The sequence below is a fragment of the Puma concolor genome, chromosome D1, assembly GCF_028749965.1.
Source record: "Puma concolor isolate L17-30 chromosome D1, mPumCon1.1.hap2, whole genome shotgun sequence".
NCBI lineage: Eukaryota > Metazoa > Chordata > Mammalia > Carnivora > Felidae > Puma > Puma concolor.
Window position 1 is genome coordinate 18537182 of NC_141676.1, and position 20598 is coordinate 18557779.

General features: G+C 53.1%; 1 protein-coding gene and 1 long non-coding RNA gene across 4 annotated transcripts in view; one reads left to right on the forward strand and one right to left on the reverse strand.

The window, feature by feature from the left end:
- The window catches only part of TSPAN18 (tetraspanin 18), a 184641-nt gene that overhangs the window by 79583 nt on the left and 84460 nt on the right, over positions 1–20598 (reverse strand). The gene's annotated exons all lie outside the window — the stretch shown is intronic.
- Positions 16450–18852, forward strand: LOC147576533 (uncharacterized). The gene is made up of 2 exons (XR_015240877.1): positions 16450–17069; positions 18001–18852. It is a non-coding gene; the product is annotated as an uncharacterized LOC147576533 (long non-coding RNA).

A 20598-nucleotide genomic window follows, 5' to 3' on the forward strand; every position in this document is an offset into this window, starting at 1 on the left:
AGTGAGTGGCCTCCCAGCCGCCACCATAAATTCCTTTTCTGCCCGGTTACTTACCTGCCCAGCAGGCTCCATCTGGGCCGGTCATGGGCAAGCAGCCTCCCTCCTACACGGGTGTGAGCACTTCACTGCGGCTGATCAGGAACGGGGGGAGGTGCGACTTTATTCCCCTGCACGTCCCCAGATCTCCCCAGAGACCCACAGGGTGACTTCGAGGAAGGAGAAACAGAGGCCCAAGTGAGGCGTGTCACAGACCCGGGGTTTGCACGCAGGCCGGAGATGCCAGCACCTCCCAGCTGGGCTGACAATGACCCACAGTGAATTTAGCCATTGCAGGCCAGCTCCTTGAGGTAAGATGATGCTATTCAGCCTTAGGAGCCCAGTCCAGCACAGAAGAGACGATCATTCAACAACTGCTCCCAGGAGTCAAAAGCGGTCATTAAGGAAGGACCGCTGGTGGTGAAGGAAGGGGGGACGAAGGCCCGGAGGTCAGGGAGGGCTTCCTGGAGAAGGAAGGTAACCCCCTTGGCATCAAGGCTGCTAGAGGCGGGGAAGAGTAATTATCCACCCCCCATCGTTTGCTGCCTGCCAGCATGGACCCAGGGGCCTTTGTCTCGAATCTCGAAATGAATCCAGCAAGGTAGTCCTATTATTTCGCTCTACGGATGAAGGAATGGGGCTCAGAGAGGTTAAGTTACTTGCCCAAGGTCACTAAGCCAATAGGAAAGAATGTTAAGATTTGAACCCAGGTCCACGTGTCCAGCCCGGAGCCCGCCCCGTCCCCTGAGTCATGGACAGCCAGGCACAGAAATGAACACAAAGGAACACGCAACATGCTATACAGAATTCAAAGTTGGGAGAGAGTGTTTCTCTTGGAGCAGGAGAGGCAGGCTTCCTGGAGGAGGCACCTTCCAAACACGGAAGCGTTGGGAGGCAGAAAATGGTGGAAGGTCATTCCTGGTAGAGTGGACTGTGTAGGTGAAGGCACAGAGTGGGAGTGCAGAATGGTGTTGGGGAACAGCTTCACTGGATAGATGTCAAAGGGGGCATTGCTGGAAAGCAAAATCCTAAGATTATCCAGGATATTCAGGCCGATGCTCTGCAGAAGGTCTCGAAATAGCCATGAAGACTGGCACTGGGAAGCCCCCGAGGTTCTTAGGATAAGTGAGCGTCTCTGAAGCCAGTGAGGTGGTGTGGAGGCTGTCCACTGAAAGAGGAGACGGGCCGCAGGCTGCCGCAGGGCCGGGGAAAAGCAGGTGCGACCAGGACCCGAGGCAGCGGGGACGGTGAGGGAGCACAGCTCCGGGAGGCCTGGCCACAGCAGACCAACAGCCTCGGGCTGGGGGGCCAGAGGACGGGGTCCCTGAGAGAAAGAGGATGCTACAGAGAGAAACAGAGCTTTCTGGGACAGTGTGGTTTGGGGGAATATGACAGGCATGTTCCAGGCGTATCCAGCCATCGATGTGGACAGAGCAGCTCAGGGGTGGGGAGACTCTTTTGGCACTGGAGGTTGGTCACACTCGAGATGTGGACTTTGACAATCCCTTGGGTAGAGAACTGGAAATAAAAGCTGGGCGGGGGAGGGACAGCAGGAACAGAAGGCAGGGAGGGAAAAAGAAAGAGAGAAAGGGAATGAAGGAACCATCCATCCACCCATCCATCCATTCGTAACACTCGTAACACAGAGGTGCTAAGAGTTGTGCTGGGTACGTAGAGTTGACAGAAGGCCGAAAATATGTGGAGGGAAAGGGGGAAGCTCTGAGGCAGGCTGCCGGACTTCAAATCCCTTGTGCTGGCCACTGAAGGTGGGTGCTAACTTGGGGCACGTGACTTGACCTCTCTGTGCCTCGCTTCCCACCACGGAAGAAGTGAGTATAACGACACATGCGTCGTAAAGTGGGAAGTCGAGCAAGAATACATGTGACACAAGTCAAGCGCTTGGTTGGACAGGTGGCGGGCATCCACCAAACTCAGTAAGGGGAGCGAGCTCCTCCTGCTCTCCTCCTCCCTCACCCCCTTTGATCAGTGGGCTTTTCCCGGCCGCTCCGCCTCACGTGGCCTGGGCAGCCTGGGCACTGGCTCTCCCTCTGCTTTGAATCTCTTATCCCGGATCTTCACTCAGCTCACTCCCTCTTTCCTACAGATCCCTGCTCAGATGTCACTCCTCCCAGACGCCTGCCCAGACTGTCCCAGGCACTGCTGGGACAAGCTCCACGACAACAGAAACGCGGTTCGCCGTTTCCCCAGCACAGAAAATATTGCCCAGCACATAGCGGACATCCACATGCATTCGTGCATGAACGAATAAGTGAGTCAACGAATGACCCAGACACTCGGACTACCCAGATTTCTCCACCAGGACAGGGGGACAGTCAACGGGCTGTGTAAATCAGCGAGCTGACGTCCAGCTCTAGCTCTGTGGGCCTGCTTGTCCCAAAGCCAAGTTCCCCAGGTCTGTCAGGGCTCGGGGCGGGGAGGGGGGACGCTGAAAGCAAAGGGCAAAGAAACGTAACAACACTCAGCAGCTCTAGCGTTCCATGAAGCCCTGACATCTCTCTCCTCTGGGCCACATCTTTTGTCTGAGTCCAGAGCCCTGAGCACACATTATCTTTTCATCAGGTCCTGAGGTAGGAGACAGCCTTTCAACAGGTCTGATGGGGCGGGACAGATCAGGATTCCCAGATGACCTCTCCTGCTTTTCTGCTTCAGCTCTAAGCCAGCGCTCAAACCGGCGTCAGTAGGCCACAGCTCTGTTACCCTAACACGGCAACAGTATGGTGGCATTTATTTTTTTTTTTTTTTTTTAATTTTTTTTTCAACGTTTTTTATTTATTTTTGGGACAGAGAGAGACAGAGCATGAACGGGGGAGGGGCAGAGAGAGAGGGAGACACAGAATCGGAAACAGGCTCCAGGCTCCGAGCCATCAGCCCAGAGCCCGACGCGGGGCTCGAACTCACGGACCGCGAGATCGTGACCTGGCTGAAGTCGGCCGCTTAACCGACTGCGCCACCCAGGCGCCCCGGGTATGGTGGCATTTAACAACAACGACAAACAACTTAATTGTGAGTTAGCTGGCAACATTTAACAAATGGGAAGCATCTCTTTAAAAATCTGAGTCTTCAGGGGCGTCCGGGTGGCTCAGTCGGTTAAGTGTCCAACTTCGGCTCAGGTCATGATTTCGTGGTTCTCTGCTAACATCAAAGAAGGTGATGAACATGAATGTGACTGCAGACCATGGCTGGTATCTCTAACTGGTGCTCAGTCAATATTTCCCCTTCCCTTTCCTGTCTAGCTAAATTGGCCCAGCCACGTACTCTCCAATCAGTAAATAAATGTTGAGTAACACCTTTATGCCAAGTGCCATTCGAGACAGCGGGATGCGGTGGTAAATAAACGGACATGGTCCCGCCCCCCCGTGGCAGTCGCAAACTATTATTAAAGAAGGAATCCGGCAAATCAATTCTGTAATTCCAGTTTGAAATACGTGCCGTGAAGGCAATAAATGGAGTGGAATGAGTGAGGGGAGAAAGGTGTCCCCAGGGAGGTGGGTCTGAGTTAAACACTGAGGGATGAGAGGGGCAGGTGCAGAGGCTGGATAAGTGCTCTAAACAGAAGAACAGCTGGTGCGTGGCCCCCATGCAGAAAAGGGCTCCCACTATTCTAGGAAAATGGGGGATGATATGACCTGGTGAAGAGAAAAGAGGCAGATCATCGAAGGAGTAGAGATTTTTATTCTTAGTGCCGTGGGAGCACAAAATGTGGGGAGAAGCATGGTTGATTCAAACCGCCTTTTTCAAAATGTCTGGGCTATACAACAATAATAAGATACTGCTATAAACTTATGAAAATGGCTAAAATACAAAAAAAAAAAAAAACAAAAAAAAACCCTGATAATACCAAATGCTGGCGAGGATGTAGGGCAACAGAGACTCCCAGCCATTGCTGATGGGAATGCAAACTGGTACAGCCACTTTCGAAGATGGCTTGGTTGTGTCTTACAAAACTGAACCTATTCGGGGGCGCCTGGGTGGCTCAGTCCGTTAAGTGGCCGACTTCGGCTCAGGTCATGATCTCGTGGTTTGTGAGTTTGAGCCCCGCGTCGGGCTCTGTGCTGCAGCTCAGAGCCTGAAGCCTGCTTCAGATTCTCTCTCTCTCTCTCTCTCTCTCTCTGCCTTTCCCCTGTTCACACACTCTCTCTCTCTCAAAAATAAATAAACATTAAAAAAAATTAAAAAAAAAAAACCTTAAACGAAACCTATTCTTACCATACAATCCAGAAATCACGTTCCTTGGTGTTTCTCAAATGACTTAAAATGTGTGTCCCCACAAAAATGGGCACACAAATGTTTACAGGAGCTTTATCCAAGATCATCACCACCGAAAAAAAATGGAAGCAGCCACGATGTCCTTCCATAGGACAAACAAAGATAAACTGTAGCACTCCCATACAATGGAATATTATTCAGCAATTAAAAAAAAAAAAAAAAAAACCAGCTATGAAGCCAGAAAGAGACAGGCAAGAACCTTGAATGCCTATCACTGAGTCAAAGTAGCCAGTCTAAAGAGGCCACATAATGTGTGATTCCAGCTATACAACATTCTGGAAAAGGAAACACCATGGAGATAGAGAAACGATCAGAGGTTAGGTTGGCTGGAAAGACAGGGAGAAATGAAAAGCAGAGGAGCACAAGGAAATTTTAGGGCAGTGAAACTACTCTGTGTGATACAGCAATGATGGACACGTGTCAGCATCCACTCGTCAAAACCATACGATGTACAAGACCAGGAGTGAACTTTAACGTAAACTGTGGATGCTAATTAACGTATCAATTCTGGTTCATCAATCATGACAAATGCTCCACAATAATGTGAGACGGAAGTAACAGGACCAACTGTGTGTGCATATTTTAGGAACGCTCTCTCCTTTTTTTTTTTTTTTTTTTTGATTAAGTTTTTACCCACGTAACGGCTGAGGTGGAGAGCCTGGGTTAGTGGGAGGGGCTGAATGGAAGGAGGAGAGCAGGTGTCCACAGGGGAGATCGAGGTGGCCTCCGGGAGGGTGGTGATGGAGAGGAGGGGGTGGATCCGAGAGTTATTTAGGAGGTAAAATGCACAAAGATCTGATGACGGGCTGCCTGAGGGGATAAAGAAGGGAGCCAGTCAAGGAAGATTCCCTGGCAACGACCTTGACGGTGGGTGGACTGAGGCTCCATCCACGGCGGTTGGGCTGCCGAAGGGGGAACAGGATTGGCGGACGGAAGCTTCGAAGCCAGCAAAGAGCCCGTGGAAAAATCCAGACACTGGGGATGCGGGTCTGGAGTTTCGGCAATAGGTCTAGCTGGAAAGTCGGGGAATCTCCCTCCTATGGAAGTGAGCTCCTGTTTGTGAGTTCAATGCGGCCAGCCTTTCTGGGGCCCCTCCTCAGCGCCGTGGCACTTGACATCTACCCCTGGCGACCTCAGCCCTGCCAAGGCCTCACGGATCTCCCCAGCCCTCCACAGATAGGAGACGACGTCCCAGGCAAATCAGAATTGCCAAAGGCCCTCCAGCCAGCCCACGGCAGGGCCGTCGCGGGGCTCCCAGCTCTTTGCCACCTTCTTTTGCAGGAGCCCACATGCCCTTTCCTCCGTGCACCTGTCTCCAAGTCCCCCGCACACCGGGTCTCACGCACACATGTGAGTTTTCTAGCTGGCGAGGTACCTTTTGTCTTGCTGTGAAACATGGAGATGGGCGTCTAGGGGAATATTCTGAATCACATGCGGTCTAGTAGACCAGGTTTTGAAAGGTGGGTCATTTGACTCCAGGTTCAGGCTGAGGCCGTGATAAAGATGAACAAAGGTGACAAAGGAACCCCTTCCTTTGTTCCAGCGCAGACATGCGAGTCCAGGACTTGGGAGGGACCGCAGGACCAGGGGAGGCTATGACCCAGGGGGTGGGACAGAGATTGGACAGGTCGAATGCAGTGGAAGACAAGCTGAGTGGGGGTCCCGGATGGGGGTGAACCTTTAGCCAAGCTATCAGGAACCCATTCTTTCCAGAAGCTGGCACGCTGGCCAGGCGACAGAGGCAGGGCCGGACAGAGAGCAGGGTGGGTTAACGCCTCCTCTATCCTCATTCCTTGTCTGTTTCCCGCTGACTAAATTATCCCACATCCCCAGAAGACTGGGCCTAGTTTCTGCCTCAGTTCATTTCCCCTTACTTCCCCTTGAGGAGTCTGTCCCCCAAATTCTGGAGATTCCGAGCAGGGCACACCGAAGGCACATAAGACATTCACCATCTAATTCAACCTCCCACCCCATCTCTCCATTTCACAGATGAGGCGACTGAGGCTCAGGGGGCAGTAAGGCACGTTAGGGTCACACAGCTTCCCTGTCAGAACAGAGTCGAGGGCCAAATCTCAGATACCAACTCACTGCTCCCTTCTCTCCCCAGCACTGTCCCCCCCAACGTGAGCTCAGCATCAGAAGTCATTCAAGACAGGAGCCCTCCAAGGGTGAGGCCCCTCCTGAGTCCTCAGATCACTTGACAATGATGCCCGAGGCCTGCTGCTGGTCCTGGTCAGTCTATGGGCTTTCCACACTGGGATCCCTGTCATGTGTTATGTTATCTCGGGGATCTGGAAAAGCAGCCCCGGAGGCTGGAGGTCCCAGGATGGGGGCCTGAGGTCAGATGATGGCAGGCAGCCGGGGAAAGCATCAGGTTGACAGGTAAGATTAAGTGGGAGCAATGCCCTGCGGGGAGGAGTCTCACCGGGCCCACGGGGCCGGTCACCCAGGCAGGGCCCTCACCAAATAAAGGCTCCTGGGCGGGCCAGACAGGGTGCACCCTAGAGTCCAAGCATCTTCAGGTGTGGAAGAAAGAACCTCCCAACCAGGTAAGGCTTGGGCCAGCTGGGCATAGGAGCCTAAGGGATAGGGAGGGGAAAAGGCATCCCGGAGGCACGACACTATGCAGAGAGTAAAATCGCGCCCTTCCCCTGGACCCCCAGGGCAACTCCTCCTGCTCCAGCTGACTCCGGCTCTGCTCAGCATACGAGGACCTGTGTGTGTCCAGCCACAGGCCACGCAGACATGAAGAGGCAGACCTGTGGCACGAAGAAGAGCGAGCTCCGGCTTTCGGAGTCAGGCATTTCTGGTTTAAATCCTGGCTCTACCGCCTGCTTAGCTGTGTGACCTTGGGTAAGTTACTTAACCACTCTGTGCGTCAGTTTCCTCATCTCTAAACAGAGTGAGAGATGAGGCAGGCAAAGCTCTGAGCACACCGTTGGGCACACAGCAAGCTTAGGGGCCAATACTGGGGATTCTCGCAGGCAACAGACACACGGGCAAATCCGAATGCCTGCAATTCGTGTACCAGTGGAGGCAAACTTTCCCTTTCTTCTTCCTTCCTTCCTTCCTTCCTTCCTTCCTTCCTTCCTTCCTTCCTTCCTTTTTCTTTCTTTCTTTCTTTCTTTCTTTCTTTCTTTCTTTCTTTCTTTCTTTCTTTCTTTCTCTCTTTTCTTTCTTTCTTTCTTCTTTCTTTCTCTTTCTTTCTTTCTTTCTTTCTTTCTTTCTTTCTTTCTTTCTTTCTTTCTTTCTTTTTCTTCCTTACTTCCTTCCCTTTCTTTCTTTTTCTTTCTTTCTTTCCTTCTTTCTCTTTCTCTCTCTCTCTCTCTCTCTTTCTCTCTTTCTGTTTTCCCTGCTCCAGAATGAAAACACCCTGATTTCCAAGGCCACCTTGCCTTGTGTGTACTATATGACAGGCCAAGCAAGCACCCCATGCTAGGCTTATTACTGGAAAAACAAGCCTCAGGGTCTCTGTTGTATAAACCAGGGAAGTCTGGGGGTCCATAAAATGGCCTCGTAAAAGAAGCCAAGAGTCCAGGCCCCCGGTGATATGCAAACCCAGACAACGAACTCTGACGTATTTCTCTCAGGCTCAAGTGCCCATCCAGAGATGTTCCGGAAACCTTTAACGAGACAGCCAGCCCCTGACTCCTGTTTCCTGTTCACGTACATCAGGAGGCCCCCACATGTGTGCCCGCATCAGGTCACGCAAGACCAGCCTTGCGCTGGGAGGGGTTCGGCCTCTGCTGGTGCCTGAGAACTCAGCAGTATGGCAAGGGTGACGAGAGGCAACAGGACCCAGAGAGAGGAGTGCGGGGAGGTGATGGAGTCCTGCAGTCCTCCACATAAAACTCCGTTTCCTGGCACGTGGAAGGTGCTGGAAAAACATCAGCACCTACCTGGCTACCTTGAAAGACTCCTTTGGTTTGGAGTCAGAGACTTAAAACCAGGGAACTCTTGGCCCACCTTTGATACTCAGGAGGCACCAAGGGCGCTCAGGTCACAACACCTCTGGCCTGCCAGCGTGGGGCCCGACCGGGGGCCCCCTCAGCACCACTTCTCGAGCTTGGGCACACTCTGCTGTTTCCCTGGCCTTGCTGAACGGCGACAGGTGCTTGGTGCCTGTCTCTAGGACCAGAAAAGATGTCATTAAGGACAGGGGCAGGCAGATGTTGATGTTTCTTTTTTTTTTTTATACATTTTTTTTTTAATGTTTACTTATTTTTAAGACAGAGAGACAGAGCATGAACAGGGGAGGGTCAGAGAGAGAGGGAGACACAGAATCCGAAGCAGGCTCCAGGCTCTGAGCTGTCAGCGCAGAGCCCGACGTGGGGCTTGAACTCATGGACCGCGAGATCACGACCTGAGCAGAAGTCGGACGCTTAACCAACTGAGCCACCCAGGCGCCCCCAATGTTGATTTTTCTATTCCTAGCACCACGAATAGCCTTTGGCACCAGGTGGTCTGTGGCATGAACGAACGAACGAACGAATGAATGAATGAATGAATGAATGATAGCAGTGTCCCCATTGAAACATCAGATGCACAGTTCGCCCCTGAGCAGGCTTCTCCTGAGAGGAAGCAATCATCTCAAGAATCACAGCACAATAAAAACTACCCTACAGGAAGCCTAGCCCGTGTTTACACTGAAGCCTCCTCTCAGTGGGTGCGAGGAGCCGGCCTCCAAATCCCAGGCACAGACCCTTGGGCCCTGGGCTTTATCTCAGGGCTTTCTCCTTCCTCCCATTGTCCCTCCTGGCTTCCCACAGCCCCAGGCCAGAGGCTGGCTTTGTTTGGAGGTCACAGAGCCGCCAGGACTGCCCCAAGACACAAGGTAGAGTAGAATGACCCATTCCCCTCCTGGGGGAACATTCTTTTCAGATCTTTCCCAGGGACCCGCCCCTCACAGCTTGGTTTCTTCAGAGCCACATAGCTCCTGTCCCTGCCCCCTTTCCCAGCTGGCTGGTGGTCAGAGGCTCCCCCCCAGAGGCCAAAAGCTAAGCCAAAGTGGGGAGTAGGCAACACATTTCCACACCGAATAAGTCACCACGACCACAAATTTTGAATGCTAAATAATGACAGCTAGAGGGGGCAAGGAAGGAGGGGCTCTGATCCAACCCTCCCTAGCAGAGGGGGAAGGCCACAAATGAGAGAACGCACAAGCACCCAGAGCCTAGAGATTTCTTAGAACTCAGCTAAACTCAAAGAAACCCAGAGGCCTTAACTCCAGACTCCCACCTGTTGAAGGTGAGGCAGGTTTGACACTGAGGGAAGACCCTGGAAAGGTGGTGGTGGGGTCAGTACCAAACTTAGTGTTTCAGCTCATTCATAGCGGCTCGCCACAGAGCAGAATTCCAGACTGTGTTCTTAGAGCCAGGAAAGAAACGAGCCCCATCGATCCTGGTCTCCCCATGTGAGAAAGATCCAGAGTGGCTGACTCCTTTCTCGTCCTCCTTTCCAGCTACGTGGCCCGAATGGGCTCCTCTAATGGTCACAGAGAGCGAAATAAAATGCTGAAGACAGGGGCACCTGGGTGGCTCAGTTGGTTGAGTGTCCAACTTCGGCTCAGGTCATGATCTCACGGTTCACGAGTTTGAGCCCCATATGGGGCTCTGTGCTGACAGCTCAGAGCCTGGAGCCTGCTTCAGATTCCGGGTTTCCCTCTCTCTCTGCCCCTCCCCCGCTCATGCCCCCCCCCCCAAAAATAAACATTTACAAAAATGCTGAAGACAAAAATATCTCACAGCAATATCAATTCTATTCATCTTGCCCTTAAACCTAAGTTGTGACCTTCCATTTCTGATGACGTAATGAAGGGGGAGAGGATACTAACAGTAGAAGTTCACGTTTCCTGGGGGCCAATGCTACGCCACGATCTCTCGCTAACCCAAACAGCAACTCGTGGAGGATTTCACAGAGATTCAGAAAGGTGAGACACCTGCCCGATGTCACACAGCTAGGGGGTGAAAGAGTGGGTGCTCACACTCAGTTCTGCCTGCTCATGCCCACCCTTAGCTCTTTCCACCCCCTCAACGTGGTCTGGCTGGACATAGTATATATAACCAGTGGGGGAAACCGAGGCCCTGACCAATGATTTCTCTCTCTGCTCTCGGGAGCAGGGTCCTGGTCTTCATTTCGGGCCTGACATTTTCCCAGTTGGGCTGTGTCTCCTCAGGCTGCTGGGAGGTACTCCTCAGACAGCCGAGAAGGTAGCTGTCCCTCACACACTCCTGCTCCCCTTCCAGAGTGAAGGGCTGCGGCTAGGAAGGGGCTGGCCAGCCAAGAACTACATTTCCCATACTGCTTTGCCCTATGTGCCATGTGACTCCTCACCAGTAAGAGTGGGAGTTATTTGAGGAGGAAGCAGATGAGCCGTCTCATGCTTCTCTTCTTCCTTCCCTGGTGATCTTGGAAGACACATGTTGAAGATGGAAAGAAGTAGGGGCCCTAAACACTGTGTGGAAACTGCCCTCCACTTTCACTGAAAAGTTGCTGGGTGACAAATAAATGTGCACTGGGTTAAGCTGAAGAAATTCGTGGTTTACCTCCTGTGACACCCAGCAATACCCCAGCTAATACACTAGTCTCGGGCTCTCAGTTATTACCAACCGTCTCATCCACGACTGTCATTGAGAATGCTGGGGAAGACTCTGGCAACCCCCAGAGCTCAGACAGAAGTTCATTTCATCCGGAAGGCATTTACCGAGTACCTCTTCTACCTGGCCCTGTCTCATCAACATGCCAAAGTTCCCTGGTATCCCCAGCACTCGATACCCCCTGCAACACACAGCTGTGACTTTGTGTCTTCCCTGCCTTTCACAACCAGACTTCTCTAAAAAAAACAAAGGTCATCTCCTCTGCTTGTCACCATTTCCACATCTTCCACTCACTTCTGAACTCCATTTCTCTATTACAGTTGCAGACTGGAGTCTCTTGATTTCTCAGAACCTTGGTTCCTGTATCAAATGGTCTCACCTTTCAGGAGCACAGCCATCCGGACAGCCCGTCTATACCCACCTGACTTATTCTGACCCTCACTACTACCTCGAGGGGATCATTAGTCACCTCATTTCTAGAAATTTCTGCAGACACCTACTGTGTGCTAGACAACATTCCAGAAGAAGATGGGGCAAAGAAGAAACCATTCCTGCCCTTGAGAAGCACTCAGTCCAGTAGGGTAGTATATCCCATTTTTTGGATGACGAAACCAAGGCTCAGAGAAGCTAAGGGTCCAAAACAACACAGCTGAGTGGTGATGCTGGCCCACTGACCCAATACGCAGGAATCATCTGAAAAAGACGATCAATGAAGATAATGTGCTTCAAAAGGTTAAAGCCTTAATATGTGCCTAACTCAGAATTTCCATATGGGGACAGAGAAAAGAAAGAAAACAACCTAGGTTCATTTTCCCTTCCACCTTATTGTATTATCTGTAATGTTCTAATTAAAAGTCAAGTGATCTTAATAATCCCCAATGAGACCTAAGGAAATATCTTGGTCTTAATTTTAGCTCCATGCCGAATAGTCCAACATCATATTAGTCAAAGTTATTCGACCTTCAAAAGTTACAGCCCCTCTCTGGGTGTACAATTAGAGGGCTAACCTAGATGAGCGCTTGGGCTCACTGCAGTCCTCACTGTCTGTAACCCTAGGATATTCTTATTCTCACTTGCTTACCATACATTGGGAGCGGCCTCACCCCTTCACTTGACCCTACCACAAAGTTACCACGTTACGGAGTGCGTCACAAGGTTGAAGTCGTTGATCTTTCATCACAGCCTTATGGAGCACATGTTATCATCTTATAGATGAGGATACCAAGGCACAGAAAGTTTAAGTACTTTGCCCAAAGATGCCCAGCAAGTGAGTGGCCGAACCAGGATTCAAACCAAGCATGTAGCTCTCCAGGGGACTGTGGCCCCTCCCACAGGTGCATCTGTCCATAGCTCCTGTGGAGCGGACATCGGACACATGACCTTGCCCGTTCGCCACAGCTGATTGGACCAGAAAGGACACCTGCACCCAGGGCAGCCAGCCCGACGCTTGACCTCTGGAGGGTAAGGCATGGCCTGGCGTGGAGGGCATTCAGGCTTGCGTGGGGAGGTTCGGGGGGCTGGCGTGTGGAGCTGAACTGAAACCCATGAGGACTCCGGGGTCCCCTCACCTGATGGTTATGGGCAATAAATTAGCAGACGATGCTAGTCAAAGCAGAGAGCAATGAGCCACCTGGAGGGGTCCGGACCAGACAGAGAATTCCACGGATGCTCTTCTGGCTGCAGGAGCTCAGAGATACCCCATTTTTGCCCCTTGGAGTTCCTGTAACCCTGACTGTCTCCCGACAGCAAGCTCAGGTGGCCCTTTGTCCCACGTAGTCCCAAGGAACTTGCTGAAACCAGAACCTCTGAGCAAATCGATTTGCCTTCTCCTTCCAGACACCTTTGCTGGGTCTGAGTGTGCCTTTACAAAACCAATACGCTCATAATAAGTACGCCATTGGCTCAGGCTCTGGACTTTTCTGTAATACAGAGATTTGTGCTGTCACAATATTTACTGTGACAGGATTTGACAAATAGAACAGTGGTGTGAGAGACAGTGTGTATAAAGGGGGTGGGGGGAGATAGAAGGTTAAAAACAACAACAGCAAAAAAAACCTTCCCAGCTCAAGAAAATGGAAAAGGCAGAGTGCATAACAGAGGGGAGAAAAGTCAATTAAATCATGATAATTACTTCCGCTGCCATACCCAAGAGCAGCATGAACGTCTATTAATTAGGATTTCCATGTTGACTGCGGCCATTTGACTTCAATGAGGCTGTCAGTATGCTCAGTAATAACGTTCTCCTGGAGAGAAAATGTGTGAAAATATTTTTACCCTGACAATTAACGGTTTTAAAGAACCCTACACACACACACACACACACACACACACACACACACACACACAGCCAGTTCCCTGAGCCCCTGTGGGGGACATGAAATGTAGCAGGTCTCTGCAGCCCCACCCCCACTCCCGGAAGTCCAGATACCCTAACCTCACTCCTTATAGTTACCAGCTCCTCCCAGGTCTCTAATGAGCCCTAAGACGCTTGATGGGGTGCAAATTCCTACCCAGAAGCAGAGAACAGGAGCCTGAAGGGTAATCTTGTCCAGCCCCTGCTTCTGGAAAGATCGGCCCAAACTACTCAAGAGAAGAGTCTGTCTTAAGGCGACACTGAAGGATGAGGGTTCAGGACAAGTGGACTCCACTCTCAGAACCAGATTCACATCTAGAAGCCAGAAGCATCGGTGGCTTGGATACCAGTGAGTGTTCTGAACAATCCATAAACCTTGGGTCTGAGATGATGATTCTTCCTGTTCAGACAGGCAAAGGAAGGCCTGCAGTGTTTCCTTAACTGTCAGGCCCAACTGTGGACTATCAGGGTCATGAGTGGTGTAAGAGATCAACTGGGCTACTTGGCATATGGGGAGACTTGAGGCTCAGGGTAGGCGGGCAGCGTGCTTTTAGCGGCAGGGCCAGGACTCAGGTCTAGGGCCCAAGCCCTAGTCAGGGCTCTTCTAGTGATCTTATAGGCCAAATAAGGACACAGTATATAGATAAAATAACTACTGTTATATAGTACCTGGCACATGAAAGAAAGTCAGTAAAGAACAGTTAATTTCCTCCTCCCTTCCCCTGCGAGGATGAGAGGTGGACATTGGCTGCCGTGTTCCCCAGCCCCGCGGGATCAGAGAAGGATGGAGGGTGGAGGCGGAGGGTGGATTCTCCAGTTCTGCCCCCGCCAAAGCTCCCTCAAGCCCCTTAGCTTGGTCTGGCTTAATATCATACAGGTGGGGAAAGTGAGGCCCGGATCAATGATTTATCTTTTTTGCCTTCAGGAGCAGGGTCCTCCTTCCTCTGTTGCTTCTCAGAGGAGAGAAGCAGGGAGCGAGGACGGAGATAAACACGGAACGTGGGGCCAGTCACCTTTCAACAGAATCAGTGCCAACCTCCATGCCCGCCCTGATCTGCTGGAAACAGAGAACCCGGGCTGGGGTGTGGGCCCCACTGAATGCTCCGTGGCCAGCTGGTGGGGCTGAGTCAGGAAATCCTCCGGCCCTCAGGCCCCAGGCTCTCCCTGGCCTCAGGGCCGGGGCTGGAGGAAGGTCAGGGTCAGGGCCCAGGAGGGCCTCGTCCTGGAGGATGTATAGAAATAGCGTCTCCTGCACGGGCAGGGCGGCACGGGCCAGGCTCTCGGAGGGAAACGGGCTTTCCTGTCATTCACCATCAGTCCCGTAGCAGCCAAGTTAAACAAGAGACATTGCCCACATCACACACCTAGCCAGAGGCAAAATTTGGATATCCTGACTTGCAGACTAGTGCTCTCCGCTCTCCTAGCCTAATAGATGTTGGAGGCTGAAGAGAGCGACTACGGGCACTCAGCATGGAAACAAGCAGACGTCTGCAGCCAGACTCTCCAGCTGCCCGGATGGGTGATCTCAGCCATGGGACGTCCCTCTCTGGCCTCAGACTTTCCAACTACATAGCAGGAGTGACTGCTGGCACCCCGGGCACCGTTGTCGGGCTGGATGTAAGGAAGCCGCCCCGGGCAAGTGCCGGGACCGTGGCGGCTAAGGGTTCGGACACAGGGCCAGTGGCCTGGGTAGACTAGAGCGCCCGCACCTCATTGCCCAACTGTGAAGTAGATGGGGGCAGGGAACGGCCGCCCCACAGGGGCCGCGCCTGAAGCACCTTGCATGGCCTCTAGCACAGAGTGCCGCGCTGTGGTTGGTGTGGGAGTCCTTCCAAACCTCAGCGGTAGCCTTAGACTGCCCGAGTCTTCCCTCCCCTGTTAGAATTATTCATCCACATCCGCAGGCAGTGACTGCCTGCCCCTGACTTTAGGTCTGACAGGGTGACCCGCTTTGGCCAATGGGATGTCAGAACAGAGGCAGGACTGTCCCTGTGTGGTTGGGAGGGCCCTCTTAAACGCCCTGTTCAACTGCCGTGAGGACGTGTGTCAGTAGCCGCTGACCCTTTAGCCTGGGCCCCAGAATAGCCACACGGCGAGGAGACCACAGGCCCCAGCAGCTGCTGTTCCAAAGAGGAAGAGAGACACGTATGGAGTAGATTCAGACTCAACCTGCAGCCGGAGCCCGGAGCCTGGAGACCGGGCCAGCCCAGCCAAGGTGCAGTTGACCCGCGGCTCTAGAACACGTGGATAAGCATTGCTTTAGGCCACTGAGCTCGGGGTCTTTTGTTCTGTGGCACTATTTTGGTGATAAGTAATACAAATCCCATTTTACTACGAGAGGGACAGAGGTGACGGGACTTGCTCAAGCTCACACTGCTGGGAGACAGCAGAGCCAGGGTGGAAACCTGGGACGGCCCCCTTGGGCGTGCCCTTAGCTGCCTCTCCAGTATGCTGAGACAGTGAGGTTCACCAGGTGCCCCGAGTGTTGCCACGCAGGCCCCGACACCTGCCCGTCTGGCCTCACACCTCCCTCAGAGGGACCTTCCTGAAAGTGACCCCTCAGACTGTGCCCGGGACTGCTAACCACAGCTCTGGCACCAGCATCCCTGCCCCAAACGTCACCCACACCAGAGCCCGGGCACTCTCATGCTTCCCGGGCAGGGACAGAACCGAGGAGAAATGGGAGAAGAGGACAGCTGTGGAAAGGGAAGGCTGCCAGGCTCTGGCTGGCCCGGCCCAGCCCCTGCACCCAGACAGCAAGGCAGCCTGAGAGCCAGATCCTTCCAGTAAATCTACGCTCACTTTGACTTGGAGGCAGAATTCACTGGAGACGGCAGGCTCAGGGAGAGCAGGAAGGGACAGGAGAAGCAGGCAGTCAGCATCGATTTCTCATAGACTCATTCCCCAAGTGATTCTCTGTCAGGGCTGAGTCTCCGAATGTGTGCGGGGCCCTCACCCTCTCTGAGAAGGCAGCTGTTGCCACAGAAAGAACGGGGGGGTTGGCAGTCAGATGGGTTCCAGTCCTGGCCCTGCCTCTTGCTGGCTGCAGGACCGTGAATGAGTTCTTTGGGCCTCAAAATCAAGAGAAAGGACTTAAGATCCATCCCCAGAGTTGCTATGAAGGCTTCATGGGTTATGAGCACCAGGGCCTGGCATAAACTTCAAGGTGGTGGAACACGTCACCTACTATTATTCTCTGGTGTTGGGCTGTGCCAGGGGGCACACACCGCCCTCAACTCCGATGAACTAGAGGATAAGATACACAAGCGCCGAAGACAGGTACAAGCCCAAACATACCCAGCATGGTCTCTTGCCAATTTCGGTCTGGGAAATGCAGGGCATGCACGGAACCCTTCTTAGTCTCACCCACGGCAGACATCACTAATCAATTACAGCACTCTTTGCTGATCAACCCAGAAGGGAGGCTGTGAGCCCAGTGCATTAGCAGGTGCGATCACGGGTTGGAGTCGGCACTAACAGGGAATCCTATTTGCCATTCCTGCTCTAGTCCAGCCCTTTTTTCTCTGCTGCAGCCGCCTGTCTCCTTGATGGTCCTGGGACATGCCATCCCATTCCCACCTGGGTGCCTCTGCTGGCCCATCTGCCTGGCGCACTCCCCCTCCTCCTGATCCATGGCTGGCGGCTCTCACGCTCCACTCTCAACTGTGCCTCCTCAAGGAGAAGTCCTCCCTGATGACTCGGTCTGAAGCGGCTGCACACCCCTCCCTCCACCATGCTGCTCTGTCATCAATCTCTATTTTCCTCAGCACACCTCCCATGAGCTGTGTTCATCTAAGGTATGTATTTATCATCACCCCAGCACCCTCAGGCCTCGAACGATCTCCAGCATCGAGGAGGTGCTCGGTAAATATTTGTGGAGGGACTCCCATCCATCCTCAACAGACCAGACCCCCTTTCACTCACACACACACAGGCACACCAATGACAGCAGAGGTGATGCCTCAGCTGGGCAGGCCTCTGGACCCCACACCCTAGTTCTGAGGGTGCTCCCTCCAGCCCAGCAGCCCCTGGGGAGGGGTGAGGCGGCAGTGCTGCTGGGGAATTACGCCTTTGGGTTTTCCATCTCTTCATTCACTGTCACCTTCTGGAAACGGGGATGGGATTCACCTGTTTTCAGACCTGAGGTGGGTTGAGAAGGACACCGAGCTGACAGAAGGCATGCTCCCGGGCCTTGGCTCACCCTGGTCTGTGCACCCAGTTCGTGTGTCAGGGTAGAAGGTGCGTCCTAGCCGGGCACCTGGAAACCCCCCGCTGTGACATCACAGGCCAGGGTCCAGGTGGGTTTCCATTTCCACACTGGCCCAACCTCAGGCAGACCCCAGTGTGAGGCCCGCTGAGCACTTCTGGCCCTGGGCCTCCTCCCCTCAGGGTCCGCAGAGGAAGTCTCTGCGCCTGCTCTCACCTCCTCTCTCCCCTTCACTCCCTACTCACCGAACCTCCGCACGAGTGACTGCTCCCCCACGACCAGGCCCTGTTCCACCCCAGACCTGATTTCCTGTCTGGAATGTTCTTCTGCCAGCTCTCTGCACGGCCAGGTTCTTGTCATGGTTCAGGCCTTCACACAACCATCACCTCATCAGAGATGCACCTGACCACCCCCCTTACCTCCTGTTATCTTGTTTCATTACCCTTGTATCACTTTCACTTCCTGAAATCTTCCTGCTTAGTCGCTTCCTTTAATTTTCCTCTTTTGTTTCTGCCCATCAGACTTTAAACTCCATCGGGCGGTACCTTGCAAGCCCTCTTCATAGTCTATATCGCCAGTTGGCGGGTGCACGGTAGTCGCTCTGACGAGTGAATGAATGAACGAACGAACGAACGAATGAACGAACAAATGATACTACCCACGACTCCCTGTGGGATCTGGTCCTCGTAGGCGGAACTTCTCTCGGAGGCTGCAGTGCTAACCCAGGCCTGGTGAATGGCATGGGGAACAGACACGTAAGAAGTATCATTCAATGAATGAGCTGTCTTGTCTTCAGGGCCTCAGTTTCCACACTCGTAAAAGGAGGCGTTGGAAGAAATCAATGCTTTTCCACCCCTGTGACTGGAAACCCTCTGGAAGGGGCTCCCACCTGCTCCTTTCCCGCTGTGGGTTTCAAATCGGCAAATGAGCACACTCAAGACGAGGGAACGGAGTTTTCGTGAAGCCGGGTGTCCTCCTGGTAAAGCTCTGTCCCTCCTGTCCTGTCCCGCCCGAGAAAGGGGCAAATCTTTATCCTATGAAATAATGGGATGGGAGATGGTTGCTGTCTTTTCTTTTCTTTCTTTCTTTTTTTTTTTTTTTTAACATCCTCACTCTCCAACAGGAAGAGGCCATCAACCAGATGCAGATGTCAGTCCTGACTTAAAAAAAATTTTTTTTATTGGTAAAGGAAATGAAGTCTGGGACCCTCCACCCTGGTGCTCTGCTGATTGCCACAAACAATGAGGCATTTTCCACCACACAAAGAAGAATTAAACCGCCCGAGGACTTGCTTTTGCTTTTGTCTGTTTCCTATTTTGGGCTTCCTTTGAAAAAGTGGTTTTGCTGCTTTATAAAGTTTGATGATCTCTGAAGGATCTGTCTCCGAGGCCCCATCCCATCTCAGCCTCTGCTCTGCTCAGACCCTTCTCCAGGTCTGGGTGTGCCTGCGCCCCGGGTATGCGGAGCTGGGCTGACGGATCCTGAGGACCCCGGATGGCTCTGCCCTGCGGGGCCTTCCGTGGTGGCCTGTCAGGGGCCACCGTGCCCTCACCCACACGCTCCTTCCTGAGCCTCTCGGTGCCAGGTTTCGCACGTTTTGCAAAAAAGAAAAAAAAAAAAGGGCAAAATAAAAGCACTAAGGCCTGTGCTGGGAGCAGTTGTACAAGCCCCACGTTTAGCCTCATTCAGAAAGACCCAGTGTCTTGTTCAAGGTCACACAGCAAGCAAAGCTAGTTCTTAGAGGTCTTTTCTCCCGGCAGTGCCTGCTGGGTAGAAAGTTCAAGAACCCTCCGGCAGCCTGCCTGGGATGTGAGAAGCCTAAACCTGTCTCCAGTTTACTCACCCTGCGCTCCTGATCCCTGGGTGTCGAGCACTGGGGCAACCCCACAAATGCAAGCGTGTGTGATGATCCCCACATTCCCCTGTGGAAACTGAGGCTCAGAGAGCTTATGTGAGTGCCCGTGATCACGCAGGGAGTCCTGGGCAGACAAGACGGGCAAGGTGCCCACATCCACCCCAAGTGCAGCCTCTTTCCTTTGTGTAGGCCCCCCAGTCACGGCCATTGGGTCCCTGCCCACAGGGCATTCAGCTGGCCTTTCTCTACTCAGGGTCACCTCTCGGGAAACAGTTTGACTGAGCCCGTCTTGCAGAAGAAGAAAGCATCAGGCTGCGGAGGCCAGGAGCGGGCTGGAGGGGCTGCAGAAAACCTGCAAATCTCAGGGCCACTCAGAGAGTAAGGGGACAGCAGCTGCTATGAGGTGAGGGGTTTGTGGGGTATCTGAGAGGGCAGGCCTGGTGCTGGGGGGCTAGGCGGCCGCCTGGCCGTGCTGTCATTTCACTGATTAACCCCCACACACGGAGGACTTATCTCCGTCACAGAGCAAAATAAGGTATTTGTGTCCTGTGTGTGTGCTGACAGGTTCTGGCGCTCCTGGGAACCCCAGAGGCCCCATGGTGCCCGGAGCAGCACGATCACCGGGCTGGGGGCCGCCTGCACCTCTCTCCCTCCCTTAGATCTATCAGTCCCTCCTCCAGCCCGGTGAGGCTACTGTATGAACCTGGCACCTGCCCAATGATAATGCCGCCTGCCTTCCTTCGAGGGATGGGCTTGGTGGGCAGGCCGCGGGAGAAGCCATTCTGCTCCCTGCCGAGCTCCGCAGGCCCCGCGGGGCTTCCTTCTGGGAGCTCCTTCCGTGACCTGGGATTGGCTAGTTCTGAAGGGGGACGAAAGCCAAAGTAACTGCTACCCCACCAAAGACAGATCCTAACTTCCAACCCTAACTTATGACTCACCTTAGGCTGTATGTAGGCTTCAGATGCCACCTTAAACACACACACACACACACACACACACACACACACACACACACACACGCGCACACACGCACCCCTGCCTTCAGGACACCTCATGTCAGGCCACGCTGCTCACCTCCTATGAAGCACGTCCCATTCTGGGCCCCCACTGGGAACCTTTTCCACCAGATCTGCTCTCCACCCTCCAGGAACCAGATTAGGGCGTCACCGTGAAGGCAGTCCACACACCCCCCCCCCCCCGGCCCCACCCTGTGTCCCAGCAGCATGTGACATGCCTTTTATTTCACCTGCATGTTTACCGTCTC